Source organism: Tachyglossus aculeatus, chromosome 23, assembly GCF_015852505.1.
Source record: "Tachyglossus aculeatus isolate mTacAcu1 chromosome 23, mTacAcu1.pri, whole genome shotgun sequence".
Lineage (NCBI taxonomy): Eukaryota > Metazoa > Chordata > Mammalia > Monotremata > Tachyglossidae > Tachyglossus > Tachyglossus aculeatus.
In genome coordinates, this window is record NC_052088.1 from 25,231,460 (window position 1) to 25,250,000 (window position 18,541).

The following is an 18,541-nucleotide window of genomic DNA, read 5'->3' on the forward strand; positions in this document are numbered from 1 at the left end:
TTAATAGACTTTATCTGAAGTCTTAAGGAGTGGGGGAAAAATATTAAAATAAATGGTATTAGGAGGGGGTAATAGCTAGTTCCAGCTTGCTTAATGTGCCTCAATAATAATAATAATTGTGGTATTTGTTAAGCTCTTATTATATGTCAAGTACTGTTCTAAGCACTAGGGTAGATAATAATAATTATGGTACTTGTTAAGTGTTTACTATGTGCCAAGCACTCTTTTAAGAACTTGGGTAGATACAAGTTAATCAGGTTGGGCACAGTCCCTGTCCCACACTGGGCTTACTCTCTTAATGTCCATTTTTTCACAAATGAGATAATTGAGGCAAAAATAACTTAATTGATTTGCCTAAGGACATCCACCAGACATGCGGTGGAGCCAGGATTAAAAGCCAGGCCCGTGTTCTATCCACTAAGCCACGCTGCTTCTCTTATATTTAGAGGAGGGACTATGGCAGAAATGCATTTTTTTGTCAACTTTTTCCATGCATCCTTAAAGCACCTTATTGAAAAGTTGTTTGGGTATATTATTCAACTAAAATATTTATAACATACAGGAAGAATTTCTTTGAGTGCTGATAAAATTTAAAATTCTAAGCTGCAAATACCCAAGCATTGCGGCTTTGAGATGTGGGCCTATAAAAACTCTTGCTTTTCGATTTGTTCTTCTTCCCGGCCCTCTTTTTCTGAACTTTCCTTTTTTTTTCCTCTTAGGATCAGGCCCATCTCTATCTCCCTCTGTTTTTCTTTCTCTCCTCCCAGAATCTGTCAGGCTGTGTATACTATGGCATTGTTGACAGGCAGGTGCCATATTTTTTTTTTATAAGAAAGGAACCAGCAAAATCTTTTACCAAGTGTTTTTGTCAAGTGATGAAGTGACAATTTAATGGATGCTGTCTAGCTGTTTTCAGAATTCATCTTGTGAAGAAGAAATTGGGGTACATTGAAATGGCATCTCACTCTTGGTATCTCTAGGCCAAAAGAAAGCGCTAGTAGTGGTTCTCTACTTGTGAAGATTTTTTAAGGAAAATTGTCAAACTTACCCCTATGTAATTGCTTTCTGCATACTAGTTCCTCCCAGACTGAGCCCCTTCCTTCCTGTCCCCCTCGTCCCCCTCTCCATCTCCCCATCTTACCTCCTTCCCTTCCCCACAACACCTGTATATATGTATATATGTTTGTACATATTTATTACTCTATTTATTTATTTATTTATTTTACTTGTACATATCTATTCTATTTATTTCATTTTGTTAGTATGTTTGGTTTTGTTCTCTGTCTCCCCCTTTTAGACTGTGAGCCCACTGTTGGGTAGGGACTGTCTCTATATGTTGCCAATTTGTACTTCCCAAGCGCTTAGTACAGTGCTCTGCACATAGTAAGCGCTCAATAAACACGATTGATGATGATGATGATGAAGTTCCTTCAGGGCCAGAACCATTTCATAAATCCATTGAATTTTCCCAGTGCTTGTTGCATTGCTGTATTTATACTGTCACAATATTTGCACACTCTAACACGAAGTCTGAATTTAAGAATAGACCTTTGATCAATTAATGGATTTTTCCCATACATAGCCTTTCTCGCCCGCTAGACTGTGAGCTTCATGTGGACAGGAATTGTGTCCACCAACTTCATTGTATTTTCCCAAGCAGTTACTGCAGTAGTCTGTACACAGTACGTGTTAAATAAATACTATTTTTTGACGCGATTGATTGATAGCCTGCTCCTTGGAATTTCTATGTTCACAAAGCCTTTGGTGAAGAAAAGCTATCCTTCTCCCAATGGCTATAAGCCAGGCTAGTCAATCAATCAATCAATCATATTTATTGAGCACTTACTGTGTGCAGAGCACTGTACTAAGCGCTTGGGAAGTACAAGTTGGCAACATATAGAGACGGTCCCTACCCAACAGTGGGCTCACAGTCTAGAAGTGGGAGACAGAGAACAAAACCAAACATATTAACAAAATAAAATAAATAGAATAGATATGTACAAGTAAAATAAATAAATAAACAGAGTAATAAATATGTACAAACATATATACATATATGCAGGTGAAGTTTCTCTGCTACAGAGGTCTCCCAGAAGTTTACTGCTCTGTTGAACTGGGAGCTTTGCTATGTCTTTCTATAATTTATTCTCCCCTCTGGCTTCTATGTGCCTTCTATCAGTTGACCATATAATAATTGCTATTAGATCTGAGTAGTTTTCCATTTACCAAGGTTTTGTCTGTAGAGGTTGCTGATTCAAATTCATTTTGGCCTATTTTCCATGTCTTGGAGGGCCTCTTCTTTCATAGAGTTTGGCATGTAAAAGTGTTCATATGGTGTTCAGGCATTTGTATAGGATTCCCCCATTGTCTGAGATGAGGTTTTGTTCCATAAACCCTCGCCAGCGATGCCACCGGGATGTGTAGTGATACATGAAGTTGACACCTGTCTAATTGTTTTGTTTTGCTCTCTGTCTCGCCCTTCTAGACTGTGAGCCCGTTGTTGGGTAGGGACCGTCTCTATATGTTGTCAAATTGTGCTTTCCAAGTGCTTAGTACAGTGCTCTGCACACAGTAAGCATTCAATATAATTGAATGAATGAATGAATGAATAAAGCAAGCTTCTTTGGTAATAAATAAGGATCTCGGATCTGGATCTCTTCAGATTTGGAGTCAGAAGATCTGGGTCCTCATAGGCTCCACCACTTGCTTACTCTTTAACCTTGGGCAAGTCCTTAACTTCTCTGTGCCTCAGTTTTCTCATCTGTAAAATGCATGTCCTCTTTCTGCCTTAGACTCTGAGCCTCATGTGGAACAGAGGCAATGCCTGAATTCATTTTATATCTACCCCAGTACTTAGTATAGTGGCTTGTAGCAAGTGCTGAACAAATCCCCCAGTTAATATTATTATTGTTATTTGTGGCCCTTGTTTTTAACCTGCTTAGTATGGGCGTCACAAGTCGTGGGTTCTAATCCCGACTCCGCCACTACTCAGCCATGTGACTTTGGGCAAGTCACTTAACTTCTCTGTACCTCAGTTACCTCATCAGCAAAATGGGGATTAAGACTGTGAGCCCCACATGGGACAACCTGATCTCCTAGTATCTACCCCAGATCTTAGAACAGTGCTTGACATATAGTAAGCGCTTAAAAAATAACATCATTATTATGTCCCACATCAGGCTCCTGTTTTGATATAATAAGGAGGAGCTACAAGGTGTTACTGAGGCACATCCTGCTTGGTCCTGATGGTTACCTGTAAAATGGAATATCTAAGAAATGCCTAATCTCTATACACATCAATATTTATACCTTGCTCAGTAAATATCAGGAAGTGATTGTCCTCCAGACTTAATAGTAATAATAATAATTGTGGTATTGGTTGCGGCATAGTGGATAGAGCACAGGACTGGGAGTAGGAAGGTCATGGGTTCTAATCCTGGCTCTGCCACTTGCCTGCTGTGTGACCTTGGGCAAGTCACTCCCTTCTCTGTGCCTCAATTACCTCATCTATATAATGGGGATTGAGACTGTGAGCTCCATGTGGGACAGAGACTGTGTCTAACCTGATTTGCTTGCATCTACCCCAGCATTTAGAACAGTGCTTGACATATAGTAAGCACTTAACAAATACCATCATTTTTATGAATATTATGTGTCAAGCACGGTTCTAAGTGCTTGGGAAGGTGCAAGACACAGCCCCTTTCCCACACAGGGTTCAAAACCTAAGTAGGAGAGAGAACAGCTATTGTGTCCCCATTTTACAGATAAGGTAACTAAGGCCCAGAAAATTTAAGTGACTTTCCCAAGTTCACACAGCAGGCACGTGACAGAGCCAGGATTAGAACCCAGATCTTCTGAGTCTCAGGGCCATACTCTTTTCATATGTCACCCTGCTCCTCTAAAAGTCCAATTTTCAAAGACTAAATTGGACATAGTCTTGTTCGGATTTTGCCTGTTCACTTTCCTTTTTTGGTGAGAAGATTCAAAGAGAAGGTACTAGAAATTGTGCCTTCAGGTAGCCAGAAAGAGTTGAAAAGGGGAGGTAATATTCTTGGATAAAAACAGCCAAATCCCGATTGTTTAGCAGTATCTAAAATGATGGACTCTAAAGAGAGATATGATTTCCCCAGCATCTTGTGACACTTTAAAATCAATGGGAGTTCTGTGCACCGAGGAGATTTGGAATCTGACTTCCTATTCAGGTTTGCAAATGTAATTACATAGTTTTAATTAAGGAAACACCAAACATCGAGTTGGCAGCTGATGAGGAGGTTTGGCAGTTAAGCAAATACAACACCTACAAAAGAATCAACAGCGATTTTTTTTTGTAACAACTAATATTGGCAGAATTCCATTTCATATGTGATAAAGTGCTTTTGGTTGCTAAAAATTTTAGATGAAAAATATTCATTTTGGCAATATAGGGCAATTAGCAAAATGTCATCTTTTAAAATTTGCAGGAACCAAATTCCTAGGATTGGCATTTGCTGCAGCTTTAGCTTGCATGAGAGAAAATGGGCAAGCTGTGTGGACTAGTGAAAAGAGCATAGGCCCAGAGGACCTGAGTTCTAATCCTGCTCCATCACCTGCCTGCTTGTGACCTTGGGCAAGTCACTTAATTTCTCTGTGCCTCAGTTTCCTCACTTGTAAAATGGAAACTCAACACCTGTTCTCAGAGTATGAGCCCCATGTGGGACAGGGACTGAGTCCTACCTGTTAACCTTTTATCTACCCCAGCACTTGGAAAAGTGCTTGACACATACTAAGTGCTTAACAAATAGCATAAAAAATAGCACCATGAAGCGGATGATATTTTTCTGAGACAGGTATGTTCACTTTACTTATTCAAATATATCAGTAAGTTTGCTTCAATCATTCAATGGTATTTATTGAGCGCTTACCGTGTGCAGAACACTGTAGTAAGCGCTTGGAAAGTACAATTGGACAACAGTTATACTTAGGGGATGCTTAGAAGTAAGGTTTTTTTAAAAACTGTTAGGGCTTCAAAAGATTCATCCCTAGCCCAGCTTTCTGAAATCATATCTTGTATTCTAGCATTTACTTTCCTATTCTTGTGATTCAGGACCCAGTGGAACGAGAATGGATCTGTGAGTCAGATGACCTGGGTTCTAATTCCGTCTCTCCCAAATGCTTTCTGTGTGACCCTGGGCAAGTCACTTAACGGCTCCCTGCCTTGGTTCTCCTGTTCTCCCTCCTACTTGGATTGTTAGCCCCAGGCAGGACAGGGACTGTGTCCAATCTAATTCACTTTTATCTGTTTCAGTGCTTACAACAGTGTTTGGCACAGAGTAAATGCTTAACAAATGCATTAAAAAATGTAATGTGGTCAGTTTAATCAACGCTCACCATCAATACTGATTCCATCTTCCCCACTGGATTTGTTGAACTATCACTCCAGGAGACCTGTATACAACATTGGCTGAGTTATGTCTTCCCACTTAAGTCACCTAAATTGTTTATGCAACACAGACATTGAATTATCATGATTTCCATAATGCAATTGCAACTTGCCTTCTCTGAGACATCAGTATATTTTAGTTGGATTCTAGTTTCAATGAATGCGTTGACCATAAAGTTGAATACACAAAAATAATAAATATATTTATTATACAATTAATCCAACATGTGTGCTGAGGAAGAGTATGAACAAATAAATTTGTAAGTGCTGAAGGTGGCCAATGGGTTGATGTGATAGGTTTGGGGGCAAGCTTGTTGGTAAAAATAACATTTTAAGAGGATTTTAATGGTGGGGAGAATCAATCAGTGGTATTTAATGAGCACTAACTGTGTGCAGAGTGCAATCTAATAGAGTCGGTAGAAATGTTCCCTGTCCACAACAGGCTTGAGAACTGTCCTATTAGGTTAGGAATGGAGGTGGGGAGGGATTCCAGCCTTCTGGAACAGCTTGAGCAGGATACTGGAGGCAGGAAAATTGATAAAGAGGTACAGTTTAGAAGATCGGCTTTCTGTTTGGCACAGCTTCCCCGACTAGGTTGTAATGAGACATCTTCTTAAATTGGCACTTTTATAAACTATTTTGAAACTGGTGTGGCAGTGTTGCATACAGTCAATTCTCTTTCAACTCCTGTTGTCATTACTTAATTTGGGAAATAATACTGTGGAAAAAGCAAATAGAATCTATGATAAATATGGCAGGGTATTTAGCAACTGATATAGGAAGAAATGGTTGTGCACTTGTGTATGACAGCGGTCAAAATGTGATGCTACCCTGCTCCTCACTCCCTGTCTCAGCCTCACCAAACTGCACAGTCCTTTATGTTTTGCAGCTTTACAATATTTGATGATGTAAAATAACAGTGAATAATAGGGATGTAAATAATTGTTCGTGGTAGACAAAATAATGATACCGGAATATGGATAAAAAAGTATCAGACATGGTGATATCTTGAATCATATGCTCCTAACCCATTAATTCCTACTGAATCGCTGGTTTCTATAACACAATTTCCATGTGAGATCATTAAGGGGAGGGAATGTGTCTGCTTATTCTGTAGTATTGTACTCTCCCCAGTGCTCAGTACAGTGCTCTGTACATAGTAAGAGCTCAATAAATAGAATTGATTCGTTGAAGATAAAATTCTTCATTAACACAACTGCTACATTAAAACAAAGATGACTATATTTACAAAAGTTTATTGTAAAGTTATATTCAGTTCCTGAGGTGATAGTCCTACAAATCTCTTTCAAATAAAAAAAAAAGTAATCAAGGCTTCCCCTCTCAGGGCCACACCTGGAGAGTTTCCAGTACTCTACCAGTCTCGACGACAGGAGGGAGAGTCAGGCAGAGACATACCCATTCCATTACTAGCTTGGGCAGTGGCTTGTGAGCCGAAGACAGTCTGCTACAAATCAAAACTCACCTGTGTTGGGCAGTAGCGGAATGAGAGCGAGTCGTGGCCGGAGACTCAAGTTCACTACGAAGAAGGAGGCAATGGTAAACCCCCTCCATATTTTTTATCAGGAAAACACTACGGATACACTAGCAGAACGACTGCCGATGGAGGTGGGGCGTTCTGGGAGAGATGTGTCCATGGCTTGCTTTGGGTCAGAGACAACTGGGCAGCATAAAACAAGACAATCAGAGCTTATCTCTGAATGCCTATTTTACGATTTAAAGATATCATTCTTCACCTATCCACCTAATATTTCCTCAAAAGAAGAGTGCTCTCCAATCTCAAGTGCTCTACAGTCAGGAACCACCTCCTTTTCAGCTAATCTCACGGTAGTTTAAACTAATGGATTTTAAAATTCTCAGTCATCCATTCATTCTTTCAGTTGTATTTATTGAGCGCTTACTGTGGGCAAAGCACTGTCATGCTGACTTTTGACGACAATTTACTATTGCGGTTCAGAGTATGTTCCACTATAATATCAAGATTACTTTTCTCCAGAGTATAGATATGGACTCATCATTGTTCCCTTTGCTTTACTCTCTTCTTGTCTGTTCTTCTGATATTCACGTTTCGTATGAATTTGTCTATTCGAGGATTTGTATTTAACCTAGCACTCCCATGACATTGAAAACTCCACAGGATAAGGATCTGTTGTTGTTCTTCCTTTATAAGTGTTTGTCACTTTTAGTGAATTAGAGCCCTTACAGTTATTATCCAGGTTTGACTGCCCTTAGAATTTTACCAAGATCCTAAGGTTTCTCCTTGATGATACTGACAGTGATGATACTGACAGTTGGGCCTGACCTTATCCCCATCACCAATGGAGAAAAACAAGATTGTGTAATGGGGCCAATTTTATTAAATCTATTCTGTAGAGCCATCCTTGTGGATGCAAGAAGCATCATAAAAGATGCAGCTGAAACCACACTTCTGGTCCTTCAAAAATTTCTTCCATCTCATAGAGGTTACAGATATAAGGAAAAGCCCATGAGGGAGTACTTCAGGGAGTTGCTATCAATCACTCAATTAATCGTCTTTATGTAGCACTTACTAAGAGCAGAGCACTGAACTAACTGCTTGGGAGAGCACAATACAAAAGAATAAGCAGACACATTTTCTACGCATAACGAGTTTATAGTCTAGAGGGGGAGACAGAAAGTAATATGAACAAATGATGACACCAGTATGATCATCATCATTAACAACAACAGATGCTATTGTATGCACTTAATGTCAAGTGCGCCATGATCTTCTAGGATACAGGGTTGCATTCTTGCAAAATCCCAAATTAAGGTAAACTCCCATTGTACTACTCACCTTTTCAATGATGTGCACATGAATACAAGATGTGCCTTCTGACACCACAATTCACTGTATCCAAATAGGCGCGTGTTGTCAGACAGCTGTTCCCTAATATCCTAACAACATCCTAGCCAAAACACCTATTCTAAGCGTGCATTATGCCAGCACTGAGCATCGGAGACAACTCAAAATGTAAAATACTATTCCTCGTTTCAAAAGGTTTACAGTCTAATGGGGATATATTGGTAATTAGGCTCTATAGGCATAAATGCAAGACAATATAAAGACTATGAACCACTTTGTAGAGTCTGCAGAGCACCGTAGATTATAGAAAACCAAAATTGTTTATAGTCCACTCATGTGATTCCTCTAATGAGACTAAATAATTTTATTGGTGACAAAAAGCTAAGTGCTGTCCCTGGATTTGGCTGCAAAATGCCACATTGCAGTTTGGAATGCTAATGCCTCCTAAAGAACAAGGGGACCTTGATTCCACCCTCTCACTCTTTGCTTATCTTATCTGGATAATTGCTGCCAGAGTAGCAGAATTCAGTGAGCGCCTGCAAGTTTGAGTAACCACTGGAACTGTTTGGTTGTAGATTTAATGGGGACAGGCTGCAAAAATAATAATAATAATAATAATAATAATAATAATAATAATAATGGCATTTGTGAAGCACTTACTATGTGCAAAGCACTGTTCTAAGCACTTGGGAGGATACAAGGTGATCAGGTTGTCCCACATGGGGCTCACAGTCTTAATCCCCATTTTACAGATGGGGTAACTGAGGCTCTGAGAAGTTAAGTGACTTGCCCAAGGTCACACAGCAGACATGTGGCGGAGCCAGGATTCAAACCCATGACCTTTGACTCCAAAGCCCATGCTCTTTCCACTGAGCCACGCTGCTATGTAACTGCTGTTTCGTGTAGGCAATTTTAATATATAACAATTTAATGAAAAGGAGGTGACAAGTATCTCTCCAGTGCCCTATTCTATACAAATCCATCAGTCAACTCTACCATGAACTTTATACCCATTCTCAGCACTTTCGCATATATGTTTATTCAATTATACATGCAAGTATTTATGTTGACTACCCCATGTAGAAAAGGACTTAGCACAATGCTTTGAACACAGTAAGTGCTTGGGAAATACCATCCTTGCTTTTAGAAACTTATTTTCATGTTTTTCGCTCCTTTTAGAATGTAAGCTCACTTTGAGCCGGGACCATGTCACTTCTTTATTCTAAATTTCCCTAGCGCCTAGTACAGTGCACTGCACTGTGTGGGCATACTTAATAAATATTGTTTATACTATTATTAATGCAATGACTACAACTATTACCACTACTGTCATACCTGTGTGCTTGCGTGTGTACTTCTAGTACACGTAGTATAGTGGTTGGGTGCTGTTATGAATTTTTCACGGATAAAGAATAGTGATCTAATATCATATTGTAAGATTCCTTATGTCCTCAAACGTGAAACTTGTTAAAAATAGAATACCTCAATTTTTAAAGCCATTTTTCTCCCCAGGGCTTTCACATAGATTATTTATATATCCTCCCAACTGCCATAAATAGGGAAAGGTAGGTCTAATTATCCCTATTTTAGAGATGGAGAAACTGAGGACCAGCGAGGTGGAGAAACACATTTGAGGTCACACTGCAGGGTGTGGCAGAGTTTGGGTTAAAATCCAGGTCTCCCCACTTTCAGGTGTGTAGTTTTTATCCTAGACCATGCTAGCTCTCACTGCATATAATCAGCTGAACTACCTCGCTTTAGCCTTTTTGTAGCTTTAACCTTTATCTAATGAGAAAGGATCATATAAAGCCCCATCAGTTAGGATATGACAAGTGATACCAGAGTGGAGTAACATTAGGATTTTGATAAGTCCTTTACTGGAAGCCACTTTGTTTAGTCCTTATCATTTAAAGATTTATTAAGGCCTTATTGTGTGCAGAACACTGTCTTAGGTGATTAGGAACAAAGGGTGTGAAATGAAACCTCTGCTCTCAAGGGATTTACAATAGAGATAATAGATATAGAGCATTTTAAAGAATACAAAAATAGAGTTAATTAATACACATGTGGATAAATACTGTAAATCAATAACAAGAACAAACAGCTAGTCACTATATCTTGTGCTTCTGTTGCACTTTTCCAGGTACTCAGTACAGTGCAGTGCACCAAAAATGGCTCAGTAAATGCCATTACACTACTACTACTACTTAGCTACCGGTACTACCGCTCACAAACATACACACTATACAACTATTTCTACTAGGCTAGTGGTTGAGATGATATGATTACAGGAATGACAGGGGAGATTTGTCATGGATTATGTCAAGGAGGAAGTGGCTTTTTAGGAGGACACTGATGGAGAGGAGGGATGTGGCAGGACGAAGCTGCACTCCTTAAAATTCAAGTCCCCAAATAATTCAGAAACCTACACAGCCAGTTGCTGAACAGCTCTTCTGGGGCTTTGGAAAGTGAGTCAGGTGGAAAGCCGCTCCATTTGATTGTAGATTCCTAGAGGGAAGGGAATGTGTCCTTTGTTTTCTGTAGCCAAGCAGCTAGTATAATCCTTTTCTCACTGTAGGAACTAAATGAATGCTGCTCGTGAAAGAGATTGTAGGAACAACCTCTATATATTCAATGAAATGCTAAATTTGTACAAATTGCAGGCTTCCTCAATCGTGTCCCAACTCTACTCCTAAGGGGATCCATTCCCCGATGTGAAGCTGCCCAAACCCAGACCTAAGGAGATTCCTATTTCCCCTCCCATGCAAGCTGCAAGGTTTCCTTTTCCCATCTCTCAAGAAGTTCAGTTCCCTTGGTTATCTGTCATAAGGGCCTCTCTCTCTCTCTTTCTCTGTCTCTCTATTTTTAAATGGCATTTGTTGAATGTTTACTATACCCCAGTCACCTTACTAAGTGCTACAGTACATACAAGGTAGCCTAGTTGGAAACAGTCCCCTATCCCAAATGAGGTCACAATCTTAATCCCCATTTTCCAGATGAGGTAAATGAGGCACAGAGAAGTTAAGTGACTTGCCCAAGGTCACACAGCAGATGTGGTAAAGCTGGGATTTTTTTTTTAATGGTATTTGTCAAGTGCTTACTGTGTACCAGATACTGTACTAAGTGCTGGGGTGGATACAAATTAATCAGGTTGGACACAGTCCACGTTCCACAAGAGGTTCACCATCTTAATCTCAATTTTACAGATGAGGTAGCTGAGGTACAGAGAATTGAAGTGACTTGTCCAAGTTCACACAGCAGGCAAGTGGTGGAGGCGAAACTAGAACCCAGGTCCTCTGATTCCCAGGCCCACAATCTTTCCACTTGACCATCCTTCTCCTCCCTTCCTGCAATCTACATGTACCATGAGCAAAACTCGTTTTTGCCTGATGATCAATTATTTGTTCTTTAAGCATTTTCCAACTCATAGGAGCAGGAGAATGAAAGAATAACCAAAGAACTACGCACTCATCAGCAAATGAGTTCAGGAAATATTTCCACACCAGGCAAACATTAGTCAACTGATTTTTGTGCACTAGAAAGTGGAAGTGTGAGTTACAAGGCAGAGTAAGTGGCAGAGTTGGAAGGATAATTGCACTTTAAAGCAATTTAAAAACATCAGGCTATTTACTGCTGGTGGGAAGGGAATCCATAGTTCACTTTCTGGAATTGCATTAATGCTTTCAAATGACTACAGTTCTTTTATTTAGTATTCTGGAATAGGCATCTTGCTAAATATAGGGCATTTCAAGAAGTAATTAATTAAACTGTGCCCTTCTGGACTGAACCAGTTAATATACTTCCCAAAAGTGAGCAATTTTATTCGTTCTACTGGGAGGAAATAGGCCTTATTGCTATTTCATTTCACGAAGGATTCCACCCAATTTTCTCTTCACAGGGCTAAGAGAAGTGGTCTTTTTTAATGGTATTTTTAAGCACTTACTATATGTCAATCAATCAATCATTTATTGAGTGCTTATTGAGTACAGAGCTATCAATCAATCCTTCAATCAGTGATATTTAGTGAATACTTACTATATGCAGTGCACTGTCCTAAGTGCCTACGAGAGTACAGTTCAGTAGGATTAGCAGATACATACATTCCCTACCCATAACAAGGCTACAGTCTGGAGGCAGGGAAAGAAAATAATATAAATGAATGATTTATAATATACGATTTAAAGATACATATGTATGTATGTATGTAAGTTTTGGCGATGGGAGTGGGAAGACTCAAATCAGGGAAGGCCTCTTAGAGGAAATGTGACCTTAGTAATGCTTTGAAAGCGGGAAGAGTGGTGGTCTGGTGTATTTGGAGGGGGAGGGAGTTCCATACTAGGGGGAGAAGGTGGGAAAGGGGCCGTAAGATAGATAAGATCAGGAGACAGTGAGTAAGCTTGAGATAGAGAAGTATAGTGTGCAAGCTGGGCTGTAGTACAGTGTCAGCGAGTTGAAGTAGGATGGGCCAAGCTGACTGAGTGCTTTAAAGCTGTTGGTAAGGAGTTTCTGTTTTATGTGGAGGTGGATGGGCAGCTACTGGAGGTCCTTGAGGAGTGGGGATACATGGACTGAACCTTTTTGTTGAAAAATTAACCATGCAGCAGAGTGAAATGGAGTGGGGAGAGCCATTAATCCGGGAGGTCAGCGAGGAGGCAGATGCAGTATTTATTTTACTTGTATATATTTACTATTCTGTTTATTTCATTAATGATGTACATTTAGCTTTAATTCTATTTATTCTGACCACTTGACACCTGTCTACATGTTTTGTTTTGTTGTCTGTCTCCCCCTTCTAGACTGTGAGCCCATTTTTGGGTAGGGACCGTCTCTATATGTCACCAACTTGTACTTCCCAAGCGCTTAGTGCAGTGCTCTGCACACAGTAAGTGCTCAATGAATATGACTGAATGAATGAATGCAGTAGTCAGATCATGCTAGAATAAATGTTTGGATCAGCTCTATAGTAGTTTGGATTGAGAGGAAAGGGCAGATTTCAGAAATGCAGTGAATGTAGAACCAACAGGATTTGGTTACAGGCTGAATATGTGGGTATAATAAGAGAGATGAGTCGAGACAGAGAAGATGGTGGTGGTGTCTACAGTAATGGAAAAGTCAGGGGGAGTACAGGGTTCAGGTGGGAAGATGGGAGTTCTGATTTGAACATGTTAACTTTGAAGTGTCAGTGGGACACCCTGGTTGAGATATCCTGAAGGTAGGAGGAAATGTGAGCCCACAGAGAATGACAGAGGTGAGGGCTGGCACTGTAGATTTGGGAATCATCTGCATAGAGATGGTAGTCAAAGCCATGGATGCGAATGAGTTCACCAAGAGAATGGGTGGAAAGGAGGAAAAAGAGGGGACCCAGAGCTGGGCCTTGAAGGCCTCCCACATTTAGAGGGTGGGAGGCAGAGGAGGTGCCCACAAAAGAGACTAGGAGGAGTGGCCAGAGAGATAGGAGGACAACCAGGAGAGGAGAGTGTCCATGAATCCAATGAGAATGTTTCTAGGAGAAGGCGGTGGTCAACAGTGTTGAAGGTGGCTCAGAGGTCGAGAATGATTAGAAAAGCAGCATGGCTCAGTGGAAAGAGCACGGGCTTTGGAGTCACAGGTCATGGGTTCAAATCCCGGCTCCACCAATTCTCATCTGTGTGAGTTTTGGCAAGTACTTAACTTCTCTGGGCCTCATTTACCTCATCTGTGAAACGGAGATTAAGACTGTGAGACCCCCTGGGACAACCTGATCACCTTTGTAACCTCCCCAGCATGTAGAACAGTGCTTTGCACATAGTAAGTGCTTAATAAATGCTATCATCATCATCATTAGGATGGAGTAGAGGCTGATGGGTTTGGCAACGAGGTCATTGGTGACTTTTGAGAGGGCAGTTTCTGTGGAGTGAAGGGGGCAGAAGAACTGATCAAATATCGTCAAGTCCCAAGCACTGTTCTAAGTGCTGGGATAGGTACAAGTTTATTAGGTTGGACACAGTCCCTCTCCCACATGGGGTTCACAGTCGAAATTGGAGGGAGTGGGATTTAATCTCCATTTTATAGTTGAGGTAACTGTGAAACAGAGAAGTTAAAGGTCACACAGCAGGTTCATAGTGGAGCCGTGGTTTACAATCCAGGTCCTTTGACTGAGAGGTCCGTGCCATTTCCAATAGTGCATGCTGTTTTTCATGGCCTTGGGGAGGTTTTCCTGGAGTGGAGAATTGCTCCAGGGTAATTCTCTGGACTGCTACCCAGTGCTCCTTGACTGGAGTGTGTTCCCCTGCCGCAGTGCTCTAATACACGGATGGATTGTGAACAACTGTAGCATAGAGGGCATTTTCCCACAGAATCAACTGTAATTTGTGAGGTTGTGTAATTTTGAGTCACCCCTGCCTTAGATGTAGGTGAAAATGACACCATAAAAATTTTCCTGCCAACACCTTTTCTTCCTTTATTTCCCTCCCGTGTTCTTAGGGCTTTCCTGTTTCCCTGCTCTCTGAACTTGGCCTTTCCTCCCCTGTCTCTTCAACCTCCATGCTCCAGGGAAGACTAACTTTATGACATGGTGGAATTATGGTCCCTGAAAATGCAGGTGCATGACAAATGACTGCATCATAGGGTAAATTTTGCCATAGACTTCCATGTTATAATTTGGGATTCATTCCAGAACATCTGAAATAATAATAAGAACCTTCTGGGTGTGCAGTACACCATTACAATATGCAATGATGAACAATTGTTAATCTTTATTAAATTCAAAACATAATATCACATTAAATGAAGCGGCCTAGTGTACTTATGAACTTTTGCAGTAGGCTGCAAAAGTGAAACCTTGTTCTGCTGACTGTGGTAGCCCTTTTCCAATTTTAGAGAATACTTTATCCAATAGGGGTTGAGCAACAACCTTCTTTTTAGTTTTATGAAGTATCTTCTATCTATATTATTTATTCAATTATTTATTTTGAACAGTCTACTAATTATGTTGTTTTGTTTGTCTTCTCTTTTAGAGTGCTGGCTCTTTGTGGGCAGGGAACATGTCCGTTTGCTGGCTCTTTGTGGGCAGGGAACATGTCCCTTCTTTATGGTATTTCTTAAGTGCTTACTATGTTCCAGGTACTGTACTAAGTGCTGGGGGAGATACAAGTTTATCAAGGTGGATACAGTCCATATCCGACATGGGGCTCACATTCTTCATGCCTATTTTCTGGAAGAGTTAACTGAGGCCCCGAGAATTTAAGTGATTTGACCAAGGTCACACAGCAGACCAGTGGCAGAGTTGGGATTAGAACTCATGTTTTCAAACTCCCAAGCCTGTGCTCTTTTCCCTAAGCCATGCTGCTTCTGCTTCCCATATTCCTGTACAGTACCAGTACTACATTACATGAGTACTCAATTAATACCTCCTACTATCACTGCTACTGCTATTTCTACTATTCTGACCTTGTGGCTGGCCAATTCCTTCTGAAAACACCTCCATATCTTTGGACTCTCTTTCTTCAAGGTCTTCAATCATTATTATAAATTTATGTCCTTGTAAAAATTGAAATATGACTTCTTAACTCCCAACTTTTAGCTGTTGATGAAAAGATTATAAACCTTTCTCTGTTTTGGAATCTCATAATGTCGCATTGCATCGTCAAGGTCTCAAACCGCAGTGCCGTTCTCCTCGGATTGTCTGTATTGTGCTATGTCTGTAGTCTGGGCAAGGGACGAAGCTCTATTAGCTCTCTGAGGGATGCTGTATGCATCCCTGGGGTGTGCTGTTTTCACAGTATGTGAGCAAAAACGCAGTCCAACCCTCAGACGCCAGGACATAATAATAATGGTATTTGTTAAGCACTTACCGTATGCCAAGCACTGTTCTAAGCATTGGGGAAGATATAAGGTAATCAGGTTGTCCCACGTGGGGCTCACAGTTTTAATCCCCATTTTACAGATGAGAGAACGGAGGCACAGAGAAGTGAAGTGACTTGCCCAAGGTGGCACAGCAGACAGGTGGTGGGGCTGGGATTAAAACTCATGTCCTCTGACTCCGAAGCCCGGGCTCTTGCCACTAACCTTGCTGCTTCTGGGGATGTGGAACACTGGTCCAGATAGGAAATTATTTGCTTCACTTGCCTGTGTGTATAAGCCAGTGAGAGTGGAAGACTCTAAGGTAGCTACGAAGAGGTAGCTCTCCTCTCCCTTCCTAGAAAATTCAGGTTCTCTCTGCCTAGTTATAATGATAATAATAATTATTATTATTACTATAATGATATTTGTTAAGTGCTTACTATGAAGAAAGCACTCTACTTAGCACTGGAGTAGATGCAACTAGATTGCACACAGTCTCTGTCCCACATAGTGCTCACAGTTTAAAAGGGAGGGAGAACAGGTACCTTACACTCATTTTACAGATGAGGTAAAAGAGGCAGAGCCAGGATTGGAAGCAGATAATCAACCCATCAAATCATTTTTGCAGCTAGAGAAGCTATCACACTCATATTGAATGGAATCCAAGAACTGAATTGGCATCAGAAGGTTATTTCATCCTCCTAAACAGTGTTGCACTTAAATCATCTAAGAGAACTTCATGATTATTTTATTAAGAACCTAAGAACCTGAAAAATGCTATTTCTGCTTCAGACCAATGGAGGGAGAGAACATTCACCTTCCCTTGGTAGTAGTGTTTACAAATCTGATTCCTGAAAAGATTCCTTCTACAACTAATATTCTCTCTCCTCTATTTTAGGCCTTGTTCCTCTTGTTCTGATTTCAGTGAAAGCCAGCTCAGTTGGTTTACTAAATCTAGATGTTCACCTAGACACAGTAGGAAAGGCAATTTTTTTGTGGTATTTGTTAAGTGCTTACCATGTACCAGGCACTCTACTAAGTGCTGGGGTAGATACAAGATAATCAGGTTGGACATAGTCCATGCCCACATAGGGCTAATAGTCCTGATCCCTATTTTTACATGCAAGGTAACTAAGGCACAGAGAAGTTAAGTGACTTGCCCAAAGTCATCCAGCAGACTTGCCTTGAGACTCTACTTTAAGTATAATTTCCAGAACCAGTTTTGGAATCCTTATTCTAGATGGTAATTATATCGGTCCTCTCACAGTTCTCCAGTGTAGTGGCCATGTGAAATGATAGATTATTTACTTTGACTCTAAGTTCCACAATTCGTACTTCAGAATACTTCAAAACCTTCATGTAATTCTATCCCTGTGATTTATTTCCGTGTAATTAATCATGATGATGGTCTAGCAAACTTTGTAGCTCCTCCAATTTGGTTGTAAAAGTTTTTCCAAACTATTCTTTCATGAAGACAGAGTAAATAATGCATTGAGCTTCTTAGCTACCTACCTCCTTTTAATCTCTGACTGGATTTTGACTCCATAATAATCAAATGGGCCCCCACATCCTACTTTTGTTATATTTGCCAAATTTTTTATTCATTTTTTTTCCTTGGTGAAAGAAGGCAATGCGACATTGGAGAGAGGATGGGTATTATATGAGGATTAGTTTCTTATTCTCCAGCTGGAGATTCTTCTTATCACGTGTTTTATTTCCCCTCAGCAACCATAAGGCTTCTATTGAGTAGATGACTGCTCAGTGTTGATCCTGAAAGCTACATCAATGAATTTTGACATTCCTTACCTCCTCCAGTTCAGATAGCCTCCTCTGCAGGGAACGTGGTTGCTCACTGAGATCTAGAAGCAACTGCACCATGCTTACACCTATAAAGCCTATACATGAACAGATATTCAGATTATTTTGCAACTGGCACACTGTGTTAAGTACTGAGGTAGGTGAAAGATAATCAGATCAGTCTCAGTCCCTGTTCCATATGGGGCTCAAGGGATACAACCAATCAGTCAATCAGTTAATTGAATGCATGGGTGTTATCATACATACATGTTTATGCATTAATAAATCTATGAATATATGAATACTCATGTATATGCCAAGTGCAGATCTACATGATGAATTGACTCTCCCTCTCCATTTTAATCTGAGAAGACTTGGACTCACTAAATAGCACTGGCCCAAAGAGTTTATTCATTGTCAATGGTCCAGCCAATAATGTCCCAGAGTGGGTCCATCCACATGTCTCATCATGGAATTACCCATGGAATTACCCATTTGGTGCCATTTAACCTCTTCCTAATCACCCAGTAACACCATAAAGTAATCGTTCTCTCTTCATGAAGTTCAGCAAGATCATCCGAGTAGAGCACTTTGAAGGTGTGTCATGTCAGAACACCTTCCAAATAAAATAATTTTATAAAATAAAATAATAATAAAATAAA